Source organism: Passer domesticus, chromosome 1 (assembly GCF_036417665.1).
Source record: "Passer domesticus isolate bPasDom1 chromosome 1, bPasDom1.hap1, whole genome shotgun sequence".
NCBI lineage: Eukaryota > Metazoa > Chordata > Aves > Passeriformes > Passeridae > Passer > Passer domesticus.
In genome coordinates, this window is record NC_087474.1 from 106,591,729 (window position 1) to 106,605,340 (window position 13,612).

General features: G+C 34.7%; 1 long non-coding RNA gene across 1 annotated transcript in view; it reads left to right on the forward strand.

The window, feature by feature from the left end:
- The window catches only part of LOC135289139 (uncharacterized), a 38,533-nt gene extending 25,163 nt beyond the window's left edge, over positions 1 to 13,370 (forward strand). Inside the window, exon 3 of the long non-coding RNA XR_010351938.1 lies at positions 13,280 to 13,370. This is a non-coding gene — a long non-coding RNA (uncharacterized LOC135289139). The remainder of the gene's footprint in view (positions 1 to 13,279) is intronic.
- The last annotated feature ends 242 nt before the right edge of the window (positions 13,371 to 13,612 follow it).

Genomic DNA, 13,612 nt, shown 5'->3' on the forward strand with positions numbered 1-13,612 from the left:
AAACACAGCTGCAAGCATTGCAACCCTTTCTAATCTTCATAGTTAAATACTTAGGCAGGTGCACAGAAAACACTTTTCTGTGAGATGATTCCCTCCCCCATTTCCCAGACTTTCATGTCCCACCATTCATTAAAGCTTTTTAGACTGCTACACATCACTGAACTTCAAATGATCAAGAAATGGCTTAAATCTTCCGATGTTATAAACATGAAATAAAGTATATTGAAACTTATTACAAAAACATAGAGAAATCCATAATCTCATGGGTGTTTTTGTTGCCTGAATAGTGGGAGATCAGACTCAAAATCCTTTTTTCATTTTTTTAAACAAAAATGGAAATTAAGAAATCCAGGAGCAACCTCAAGAGAAAAACTTATTTTATGACAGCCTAAATAAAGCAGAAGAGTTGCTCTGGTTCTGTAGTTTACCTTTCCTACCACTCCCTGGCCCCTACCCTTTATTAATGACACACTGAAGATTTCTTTTACCAATCACAAGTAGTTCTCACCAGCTTAATTTATTCAGCACAGCTAGTATCTTTCTGATTTTCTTAAAAACTTTTCCAGTGCAAATGCAGTACTCTGATATATGCTGGTCACTGGGGGCACTGATTTGCTCTATTTTTATTTGGTCTTTCTAACTATGCACCAAAAAACATTTTATGTGAAAGAGAAACCTCAAAGAAAATGCTTTTGAAGATTCATATCTCATGTGAATGGTTATTTTTCTAACAAATATCTGCTGCCAGAACTTAAAACTTTGCCAGCAGATATATACTCCTAAATCTATACTTAGATTATTTTTTTGTGTGTGGGTAAAAGAATTCAGAAAGCACCAACCATTTGAGCTAGACTTTTGTCATCCATGTTCCTTCTAAATTGAAAAACAAACATGAATACATTTTGATTTTGATGAACCAAGTATTTATCTGTGTTGACACCCATTGTTACATTCCATCCATAAACCAATAGAATTTACCTTATATGGGGTGAGATGTTAAATATAACTACAAAAAAAATCAGAGTGTTCCTAGCAGAAAGCTTGACTGATTGTTAAATACAGAGATTATCAGACATCACCATGAAGGAATTGTTCCTATTTTGAAGTCTCAGGACACATTTCCTTAAATTTAATGGATTTATTCATTGTCACTTTGGAACATCTTGAAATTTATTCCACCAATATGATTTTCATGCAGTTATGATCAAAAAAAGGTATATCAAGCCATGAAATTGCTTCTGACAAAGGAACTTCCATCATATCATAACATATTATAATACAAGTTCAATATTTGATGAATAAAAGAAGATTGAAGAAACAGCTGTTTGAAAATCCAGGTATCTTTCTTCCCTTCTGCTTGTACAACAAAATAGTGCAGAAGTAAAATTTTGAAAAAAACTGTTTCTTTCTCTTTATTAAGTTTAATAATTCAAAACAAATGAGTAAGGTACCACTGTGCACAGCCAAATTTAAATCAAAGGCCTAAGATGTTTGGCAGGGTATCTCTCTGGAAAAAGAAGCTACTCTGTTATGCTAATGTTGCAATGAACTATACACAAGACCTTTGTCACTCAGGACACTAACATTAGCACTTGCTGAGTAAATGATTTTTAGCAATTGCAATTTCTTTTTATTTGTTTTTCTTACTAAATTGAGAGTATGAAAGCAGAGTTCATTATTATGTATCTTTTTGGCAAGTAAGAAAAAATTTGCATTATCCCAAGTGGACTCCCTATTACTTTAAATTGTTTACTAAAGCAAAAATTGAACTTATGTTACAGAAACACTAAGTAGAAGAAACATAACTCCTTTCTGAGCCTTGTTTACTACTCCACAGCTTATCTGGTTATATTGAAACTGTATCAATTGATACTGGAAATAACATAATTAAAGATGTCAGTGCACTCTCCTATAACAGTACTTTTACATCACTGCATTTTTCTTTGATTAGTTTTGGTAACTTTACAGACATACTATTTTTCCCTGATTTGAGTCTCAGTTGGTATGAAAATTCCTAGTGCAATGTCTGCTAAGATTGTATATACTGACTGACCCATAAGAGTGCAAAAGTGGTAGGAAGGACAGATTACAAGTCACAGCCTGCTAATAGGGAATTCCAGAAGGCAAACTACCAGCTTACCTGTCAAGAATAATGACATTGCAAATCCAAAATGCAGCTGTCCTGTACCATGTTGAGAGGAGGCAGAAAAAATAACAGAAGAATCAGATGTGACTGGAATAGGCAGCTATTCCAGCAAACTTCAGAACTGATGGAGTGAAACCGGCAAGAAAAGTTTATATAGGACATCCTCCTGCTCAGAACCAAACTGGAGCCCAAATCTAGTCTAACGTATGAACTTCTATATATCTAAGATATGAGCATAGCCAAATGATCCTTATGATATGGTTGCAAAAATTGTTTGGCAACTGTTTTTTTATTCCAGCCCTTATCTGCATGGATCAGCTCTCATTGTATTGAATTCCAATTCATCTCTGCTCAGAGCCAGAGTGTTAACACCAGCTCCTTTGCAGGAAGAGCTGCTTAAACCAAATCTGAGCATGGGCTCATGTTGTGTGCTGACATCAGACCTGTAGTTAGGGAAATATCATCTTTTGGATGCAACTTGGCTTGCATCACAGTATTTCTCATAATACAGCTTTTCAATTATGCAGAGCTTCCTTATCTGTGTAATCATTAGTGTAATCAAGACCTGCTAATAAATCATACACGCAGTTCTCATTTTATTAAGTTAAAACAAGATTATCAGCATATTCCTGAACTATTAAGGTTGTAACTGTCCCAGTCTAGAAAGGAATGAAGGATTCTGGAAGTATGGAAACCTAGCTCCTCAGGTATAACACTAAAGATGCTTGTCATGTTAGCTTTATCTGGCTGTCATATCAGCATAAAGCAATATCATTTCTAACACACTGACAGAAAACACTTTTAAAATTATTTTCAAAATATTCTTTTTATACAAGTTCACCCATAGAAGATGTAGAATAAAAGCATCTTTTATTTGATAAGTATATCTTCCAAGAAAAAAAAGAGATTTAAACTATGAAACAGATAGTAAATAACAAGCAAGCTGCAAGTAATGCCCACCTGAAATTAAAAGTTAGGGCTTGATGTTCTTCAGTGACTTCAGACCTGGGGATGGAAGATAACAGACCTTGGGAAAAAGGAGGTACAACTGATAAAGGCAGAATTTATGTGCCAAAAGGATATCTGGCAGGACTCCCAGTATAAATAAAGAAATTAATAAAACCAACTCAGCAGTTGTGCTGAAATCATCTCCAGGTGGGTGAAAGGTAATTCTGATCTCTGACCACTGATCCACAGACCACCGACCCAAGAAGCTCAATGACCCAAAAAGAAGAGATAAACTGAGCATGCAGACTAATTAGAATGAGAAATGACAGAATCATCAATGACCAGAAGGTAGAATACAGATTAAGAAGAGAACCATGTCACTTCTAGCCAGTGAACACTATTCCCTTTGTTTGCTAAAATTTATAAATAGTTAAAAGCTTCATTGCCAAGACAATTGATGTACACGATAGGTGAAGAGTTCTGCCACGTACAGAAGCACTGGATAAAGTAATGCTCGCTTTCTAACCTAACAAACTTCTTGGATAATATATTTCCTGGGTTTTCAGTGACAGACCTGGGGCAGGAAGGAAGAGCTGGAGCACACCAGACTGGGCACTGCTAGCAGCCACCCCATCAGCATCCCCATCCCTGCCAGCCTGGGGCAGACGAGCTCTCTCACATGGGACAGGCAGCCTGCACACCTCTTCCGGGTGTCTGGCATGGGAAGAACTGCCCCAGAGCCATGGGTGTGATCTTACAGGGTCACAGGGAGCAGGATGGGTCCAGGCCAAGACACAGCACTGCATGTGACTGTAGACCTTCTACGGGAAGGTCTGCAGGCAGGTGTCCAAGCACTCCCCAATGAGAATATACACATCTCATGTAACCCACATGGCCTAGGTCTGTGTAGGAGGAGTGCACATAACTGTGCAGCATTATACCTTTGAGGAATTAGTTATAAAAGACTGCTTAGAAATTTGTAGGTATTTATTGACATTTCATAATGTCTGCTAATTTATCCATTCTGCTAGCAATATTGATCCTGGATGAATCATTCAATGTTTGCAAGTTAATTGTGTGTCATTAGCTAGCCAATAAGCCATTTCAGATATTATTTGGTTAAAACTATATGAACTGAGCAGTTTTGCTTTCTGATAGCAGCTGTCTACATTACCATAAGCCATTCTGAGATAACAGCAGAAGAGATTGTCTCTCTAAAATACTGGAGTGTTTCTGCTGGAGCATAGGAAATCCTCGAGGATAGAAATGAGGATTGCAGCAAAATGACCTGTGGATATCTGGAAAGATCTGTAGACACAGTAAACAGCACAGTACTCACACTGCCTTGCAGAAATTAATCAACCAGTACTTTATTCCTGAGGAGGAGGTTTATGAAATGCTTTGTTAAAAAAATATCCCCACAAATATTCTGTGCCATCCTTCATTTTATTTCTGCAGAACTGATACTACTTAAGTTAGATTAGTGCAAAATGAATATGTGACAGTACTTTAAATTGATTCCTTCTTGATTGCAAGATTATCCATTATTTACAGCAGTATCTCTGCAGTTATGGACTCCAAACTGCACCATCTAATGACCTATCTGGTTTAGCATTAAATGTTTCTACACTACGGGTTGGGTTTTAGTTCAGTTTTGCTTGTTTTTAATGGGAGGAAAACCTTGTTATAGACATTGTAAGCAAGGACCCTGGAGCTGTATCCTTTTCCCCCAGGAGGTAGCTGGCATTTTATTGCAACAAATAGCTAAAGATTTCTTCTATAATATGCATTAATTATATATGGATTTGTATTTCATATTTTATGAATCTGACTAGGCTTTAAAATTGCTTTACAGGAGTAACTTTTTCTTTTGGTTGCACTCATAAAACCTCCCGATAACTTCCTTTGAGTGCTGAGGGCAGAGTAGGACACAGCTATGTTAAGTTAGTTATATTCAGAGTAATTGTTCCATGTAAGTAGAAAGGTTCCACACAAAAAAAACTCACAGCAACTGTAAAATAAAGGATTAGTCTACCACTAACTCTGAACTTGTCAGTTTGTTTTTCCTCATAATTCACATTTTCCTGTATTTTACTTCTTTTTGTATATTTTATGTCATGGCAAGAAATTTAAAAGTAAGAGTTTTTCTAATAACCCCAGAGAGAAAAAAAAAAAATAATTACTTGCTATCCTTATAGTAATCAGTATTTATAATAAGAAATAATTATCAATCTTATAATAATCTCTCTTGACATCACATTTATTTAATATTCTAGTAAGACAAGAGTGATTTTAAATAATTTAAACTTAAAATATGTCATCTGGAAACCACTACAGGTGAAAAAAGAATCTTTGCAGCAAGCATTAGAGAAGTAAAATGGCAGTTAATAGATAAGTTAGTTTCTAATTGAATTTTTTTTTAATAAAGAGAGTTAAGGTAAAAGATAATAAAAATAACACCATTTTCATCACACAGTATGACACATTTCACCAACCAGTGGTAATAGTGGATTTTTCAGCAGCCAAAAAAAAAAATTAAATACTCTTTTAAATCAGATAGCTGTTTGTCACCTACCAAAAAAAAAAAACCAAAAAAAAACAAAACAAAAAAAAAACCAAACAAAAAAAGAAAACAAAAAAAAACCCACAAAAAAGAGAAAAAACCCAGAAATACAAAATTTAGTCCATAAATTAATTTAAAATATACCTTTTAAATTAAGACCCTAATAATTGCTTTCTCTTTTGTTCCTTTTCAGACTTTAAATGTACTCAAACCTGGTACTTACAAACTTTTGCTCATTTTGAGCTGCATTGTTTTTAGTGCACTGAGTGCCAAAAAAGTACCATATAACTGTGATTATTTTAGTTTGGCTATTCTATTATAGAAAAGGGAAAAAAAAAAGTAGAATCCCTGAGGGTGAAGTCAATTAACTAGATTTTGCCAATCAGGTAATTCAGATGACTGAAGAATTTTTAGCTAACAAAGTTTTAAAAGTTCATACTGAAACAAAGTGCTAAGAAAAAAAAAAAACAAAACAACCAACCAACCAAACAAACAAACAAAAAACCAAAACAAAACAAAAAAACCCCCCAAAAAACCGAAAAGCAAAACAGTGTTTTTAGTCATCTTTTATGTAAATTGACTCTGAAGCAGTTTTGTTAGGAAAAAGCCCTATTTAACTAGACAGCATAAGAGCAGTTTCAAGAGTTTAGAACAAAAAAATCACCAAAGCCAGCACCCTGTCTTCAGCAATAGCTACAAAGAGATACAGAAAGAAGACGCAAGGTAAGTAGGAAATGGCAGAGATAGATTACCCCATTCTTGAGAACTTGCCTATTTTCTAATACTTGTAGCTCTGAAAATTCTTAAGCCTGCCAGAGTTCCTATGCAACCTTCAGTGGATTCTATTTAATAAATTAATTTAATCTTCTTTTGTTAGCACATGGCATTCTAGCAGCCATGCTCTGTGGGCAAAGGATTCAAAACAAGTGGCTACAGTTTCTTCATTTGACAGATTGTGGTTATTAACAATTATAATGAAGTTACTAGCATTAAATTCAAATCAGATGAATATGATTTTTCAAAATAAAATGATTCAGAGTATGGGTACAAACTGAAAGAGGGGAAAATTAGGCTGAATATTAGAAAGAATTTGTTTACTGTGAGGCTGGTGAGACACTAGAACAGGTCACCCAGGGATTCTGTTGATCTCCCATCCCTGTCAGTGCTCAAAACCAGGTTGGATGAAGCCTTGAGCAACCTGATCTAGTGGGAGGTATCCCTGCCCTTAGCAGGTGGACTGGGACTAAATGATCTTTACGGTCTCTATTCCAACTTCTTAACATTCTATAATTCTATGACAATTCACATTCACTTAGACCCAGTGATATATAAGCTATTATGGACAATCCTGTGACTACATTTATGTGATTTTGCTTTGTATTAAGTTCGTTTCCTATTAATTTAACCCTACACAGTGTTTTTGTGATCAGCTTTTATCCTTGAATAATCCTAAAAGTTAGGAAAATGCAAATGGTGAATTAAGCACAAGAAATTCTGTGATTTGTCCAAATCCTCATAGTAAGTGCTGTTTGCAATTAGTGATGTGTTTCCTGGGCCTTATCTAATGTTTCTGTTATTGGAATACTTTTTCTGTAAAAGGAAAACAAGAACTTCCATGATTTTTAATTATTCCAGTCTTATTTTGGATCCCACTATGATGTAAAAAAAAAAAAAAAAAAAACCAAAAACCTCTCTTTTTTCTTCAACTCTTTAGAGGCATTAGACTTTTGTTGTCCTCATAGCCTTGGATGAGATTAGGAAAGGTTGATGCTTTGAGAATGTTGTCTTTGCCTGCAGAGATACATTCACTCATGTCCTCCTAATTTGTCTTTGCATCTTCTCCTAGACATCATACTCTCTTCCCTATTTTCTAATATTTTTCCTTTCCAAAGCATTCTAAAGAAGACAGCATTTGTTCAAACTTTTACCAAAGTCCTCACAATCTTTCTTCATATTTTTCAAGTCCATGTCCTTTCTCCTCTTGCAGACAGACCTAGCACAAGGTCTCCTTTGGCACTAAATTTTTTTTTAAATAAAAAAACCCATGATCACAGGATGAAAAACAAAAGTTACTTGCATGAATGAGTAGCCTCCAAGAAACAATTTCACAGCTAAATAAGTCAACTTAATTAGGATTTCAGTGGTTATGGCTTTCCTTTTACACAGCTCTGTAAATATCAGAGCTAAGTGAAAGGTACTAGTAGAATTGGTCTCTATCTCTTGCATGAATGGTTTGATCTCTGAGCCCCACTGTAGCAGATATCTCTCAAGGATGGAGTCCACTGAGACAGTATATAGGCTTCCCTTACTTTACTATTCGTTCACACAGCTGCACTTGACACAGGAACCTACAGGACATGGCAGACTGCAGACACAGGACTGGTAACCATCAGAGTACATACCCTTCACTGCAGTTTAGCAAGATGGGTTCACTTTCTAGGTGTAGCTGCCAGCCTGGGAGAAGCTGTAGCAGTATTTTGAAAGAGATGTTTAAAATATTAATGATGGATGCTGCCATCATGAGAGGTGGCTCAAAGAATGCAATGTAACTGGAAAAAAAACCAGTTTCATGGAACAGATTGGATCCCTGATCTTAAAGAGGAAGAAAGACAAAATATTAGTCATTGCTTTCTCCTCTTGCCAAAGAAGATATCAATGAAAGATCTCTAAATATACAATGAAAAAAAATTTACAGTTTTTCTATTTTATGTACTAACGAGTTTCAAAAAGAGCACAAATTTTAATAAATAATTTTAAAATTATGGGGCACAAATATAAACTCACTTGAAGTCATCATGGCACCAAAATTGGGAGTGCCCAAGAAGTGTTTGGACAAAACTCTCAGTCACATGTGATTTTTGGGGTTTTTTCTGTGCAAAGCCAAGATTTGGACTTGGATGATCCTCGTGGTTTCCTTCCAATTCAACATATTCTGTGACTGTGACTTTCAAAGTGAATTATACAACCAGTTGTACATAGGAATTAAATTTTCTGAGTTTATGTACAATACACAGAGGTTTTCAAGATTCTTTAGGAGAGTCAAAATTTTCACAAGTCTTGAGAATACTAGAGGTATTAACCCTACTGAATTTGAGTATTGCATAACTATTCATATGAGATGATTATATACTTAATATCAGCATTGATAAAGCCAATATCTTAATACATACAGTTGCAAAGATAAATGTCTTGCCCTTTCACTTTCTGGCTTCCAAACATATTCTAAAAAGCATTTATGATTTTGTTCTTTCCTTCATTTTAAAACATAAAGGGAAAAACTGAAGAGATGTTTCTCTTCCTCAGTTTTTCGAAGACACACAGGAGTTAACTTGTGGATTTCCTCATAAAAGGAATACATCACTGTAGATTTATACAAAGTCAGCTTGATTAACTTTGAGAATTACTAAATGAAATTGATAGCTTTAAAATAGATTTTATCATATTGGCTTTCTATTTTCATAAAAAAGTTATTTATCACTATTTGATTGTAGACTTGTGAGGTCAATATTAGGATGCTGGAGGTAATCTAATTAAAAATCATCTTGCATAGCCTTCTTTGCAAATTGGCAGCACTTTCCCTGCTGTAGAGCCTGTTATGCTTTTATTGATTTAATAAAGTAGCATGCTTTATTTATACAACACACTTCCTGAATGTGTGCTCATCTGTAATGGTAATTGGAGGTTAATAGAACCTTTATGCTAGTATTGGTTCAACTCAGACAATGGCTATTACTCTTTTGAGATAATAATTTAGTCAGACAAGCAATACTCGGTTCTTCCACCTGAGGAGCTAAAGTACCTCTTTAGACACTGATCCAGGGAATTTTTTAATTCAGTCATCATAATTTAGAGGGCAGAAAGAACAAATTAGAATTTGAAAGGCTGGCGTTGTAAATTTTAGTAAGAGTATAATTTAGGCTGAAAAAACCCCCCAGGCCTTACTTCAGGGGACACAATCGGATGTGTGCCATATGCTGGTGAGGAGCAGAAAGGCAAAGCAGAGCTTAAGATGTCACTAGTAAAACACAAAAGATAACAAGAATTTGTTCTGCAAGTTCAATCAGTTAACAAGAGACTGAGAAAAGGATAATTCAGTTGCACAACATGGAAAAGAATGGCAAAAGAATCGTATCAGGAAATATAGTCTTTACTGCCTTTTTTGTTTCAGTCCTCAGGAACAGATCAGCTAAGACTAAATGACTGCTAGAATGCTTGTAACTTGAAGTGCTGAGGAAACAAAAAAAAATACTTCCTTGTGACTTCATTTTTTAGATAAAATCAGAGTCAACAAATTACTTATCTTGGCTTTCCTAAAGATTACAATGGAAATTCATTACAATCTGGTAAACATGAAACAAAGAAAACTTCAACAGTGTGGGTGGAAAACTGGTTGGAAAAGATAACCCCAAAGACTAGTTATCAATAACTTGTGGTTATAATGGAAGGATATATTGATCACTGTTCCACATAGAACATAGGTAAAGAGGGTAAAGGAGAATGTATATTACTGAATATACTAATGTAAAAGAAAATCTGGGAGGGACTACAGGGGCACTAGAGGACAGGATCCAAGTTTTCAATAAGCCAAAATTTATGAAAGATTTGATAAAGAAAAAAAACTAAGAGGGGTAAAAAAAGTGCAGTGCCTGTGCAGGAACAACTAACTACAGAAATACAAGAGGATTGGCAGAAAAGTAGAATAAGAGTAATGGTTTATAATGGATCACTAACTAAAGAAGTGACAAATTCACATACTTACTAAAGAAGGCACGTGCCATATTGGGATGTATTAATACCAATACATACAACTCTGTTCAGCCTTGGCCATTATACTTCAGAAAATATGTATGTCAGTGTGAGAAAGTCTAGAAGAGAGCAGTAATGTTAATTATAAGGTCTAAAAACATGATTGACCTAAGAAGAAAACCTGAAAACTTTTAGACCACAGCACAAACATGGATGTTCAACTCTGGTGGTTTAGATTTGTATTAGGCAAAATAGTACAAAGAAACTCTAACGTTATTTTCAGACTCTGCTTATTAGACTTCACTTTTGGGGTTTTTTTACATCTAAATGTCTAAGCATCTAAACAATTTAGAAATGTCTGAATTTTGTCTAAAAAATGCCATGATACTTCTCTTAAGTTTCAACAAGAGCAGGGCTTGTAATATCTTCAGAACAGTATGTATTTCAGCCTTACCTAAAAAGAGCTGGATTTTATTCATTAATTCATTACAGCTAGAGTATCTTATGGAAGGAAATGCCACTAAGTACTAAAAGAACCAAAAACAACCCAACAACAACAAAATCAAAAACCCACTTAAAAAAAAAAAAAAACAAAAAAAAAAGAAAACAAGAAAAAAATGAGGGTTTTTACATGTCAGAAAAATGATTGTTAAAAGGTATATGCCAGACCAGAAAATTATGTTTCATTCAGACAACACTCAATAGATGGTTTCATTTCCCTTTACCTCTCCCCTTCTTTATGCCAAAGGCTGGACATGTGATGTAAGTGCCTGAAGGATGATTCCAAGAATGAACCTCAAATCACAGTGTAATTCTAACTGGGGCACATTACATTGCTGCTCTCAGGAATGGCTACATTGTCAGATGTGCATTTAAGTGAAAAAAATATTCTTCTTCTCTTAAATCTTGATCGATGTATCTCAATGGACTTTATTCTTAATAAATATTCCTCATTTTTTTAGAGTAGCACTGCACACAAAAAAAGCAATGGGAATGAAAGGAATTTCTTCTGTTTACAGTCACCCAATTTCCTGAGGTATTCCACCTTGGGAAATTCATTTTCAAAATTTAAATGAGTGCCTGTAGCACAGACACAGGACTAGAAGGTTAGTTTTCTATGTTTTCCATAGCCTCGTATTTCAAAAGTATTTTTAAATCATACTAGAGGTTTCTGAAAAAAACCCCAACTTTTGTGTTGAAAGCATAATATCAAACACCTGATAGGGAGAATACTGCTCCTTATAAAATCAAACAATCAAACAAACAATGTATCAATATAGAATGTACTGAACCATGGCTCTTCTTCCTCTGAAGAATAGGAGGCCAGTTTTATTTTTAAAATGGAAAATTAGAAAATTTCAAATATGTATTTCCTTTTCAGAATCTTTTTCTTTCATGTATGTTTAATAAACTTAGCCAGTATATGACGAGAGTCATAAACGTATTGTGTTGAAATTTCCTTGCATGTAAGGGTTTAGCCTCTGCTCCTGGACCTGATTAAAGTGGCTGTGATATTTTTGTCTTTGACTTGGATGATACATCTCACCCTGTCAGATTCCCTTTTTGGAAATGTAGTTGCTGTTGCAATTGCATTTTCTTTTACATTCATCAGTAAAGATAATTGAAGCTTCCGTTACTAAATCGGTCACCAAAGAGATCAAGTTGCCTTTGTTCAGCTTCTTGGAGTTGAGAAAACATTATTTGTTATTAACTCTATCTTGAACCCTTCTATCTTATCCTCCACTGTGGGCAAACTGAATCAGCTTTTATCATGGAACATTTTATGATACAAGCCATTAAATGAAAATATGGCCTTTTGCTTCATAAATGTGTTAAAGCAAGCACAATATGATGCCTCGACAATATTTTATGATATTACGTGTGGAAAATATGCAGTGTCCCAGTTTATCTGCCTATGTGATTAGTTTCTTTCTTCCTTGAGTTTCTCAGCTAGACTTGACTCATCACCTAGATTAAATTTAGGAGATATTATGTACTAAATAAATAAACTCTTATAAAATCTTAGATTTAAGTCTGTGTCTTACATGTAAAATCTCTAGTATTTTTTACGACAGTTTGAATATATTAATTTATCAATATATTTTCATTTTAGTCGGCTCTTATTTAACATCTCTCCTTGAATATTTCTCACAAAATTGAATCCTAAAACCAGAGGTATAGATTTTGCTGGTATAAGTTTGATGAAAATCCTGTGAAAAAATATTCATACAGAGAACATCAGAAGAAGTTTAACATACAGGGGAAAAGCAGGGTATAATTATGGAATCAATTAGGAGCAAATGACAAATATCTCCAAATAAACAATATTATATTTTGCTTATTTTGGAATGAAAGAAAATTGAATTTTCATCTGTTTATTTCTTACCATAGCTGTAAAATTGGGTGGTTTTTGGTTTTGGTAGAAAGAGGATTTGAATTTTGTTTTATGTATGTGCATAGCAAAAAAGGAAATTCCCCATCTCAAATTCAAGAAATCAAAAACTATTTGGAAGGCAAAAAATTTCCTTCTCTGTGTAGACATAGCATGAACGTACTCTGCAAACCCTCCATTCCAGTTGGTATATAATTTTTCTATCAAAATGTTCAAATTTTGAGCCATGTTTGGTTCCAGACATCTTTGTTTCAGTTAGTATTCATTGAAGCTTAAAAGAACTCCAAGAAAGACCATATGGAAAAATCTATTTCCTTATTTCCAAAAAAAACAAAAACCAAGAAAGCCCCATGCAGACTTGCAACATGTCCTGCCTCAGGTTTTTCACTGAGCTTCTGTCCTCTGCTCCTCATTTTCTCAGTGCTGTGTGGTTCTTCATATGTTAGGTCATTTTCTCAGTTTCTCACTGTTTGATCTTTGACAGCTGCTGGATCACAGCCTTTCCTTATCTGCATCCATATTTTCATGAAAACGCAAAAAGAGTGAGTGCAAAGGCACGGGAAAAGGACTCCTGCTTCTTGTTCCTGCTTTCCAGTGAGACCTTTTAACATGGAAGAACTCTGTGGAAGAAAATGAAATTTCATCCCTGGAAACCCACAAATTATTCCAGATATCTGAAAGCAAAGGATGCAAAGAAGAAGAAGGAAGGGCCTCTGTTCCCTTTCCTCACTATTAAGATACTTGCAGAAATGAAGACATCAATAATTTGAATGTTAATTTAAGTTTGATCAAAGTCTTATCACGGAGGTGACTCCCT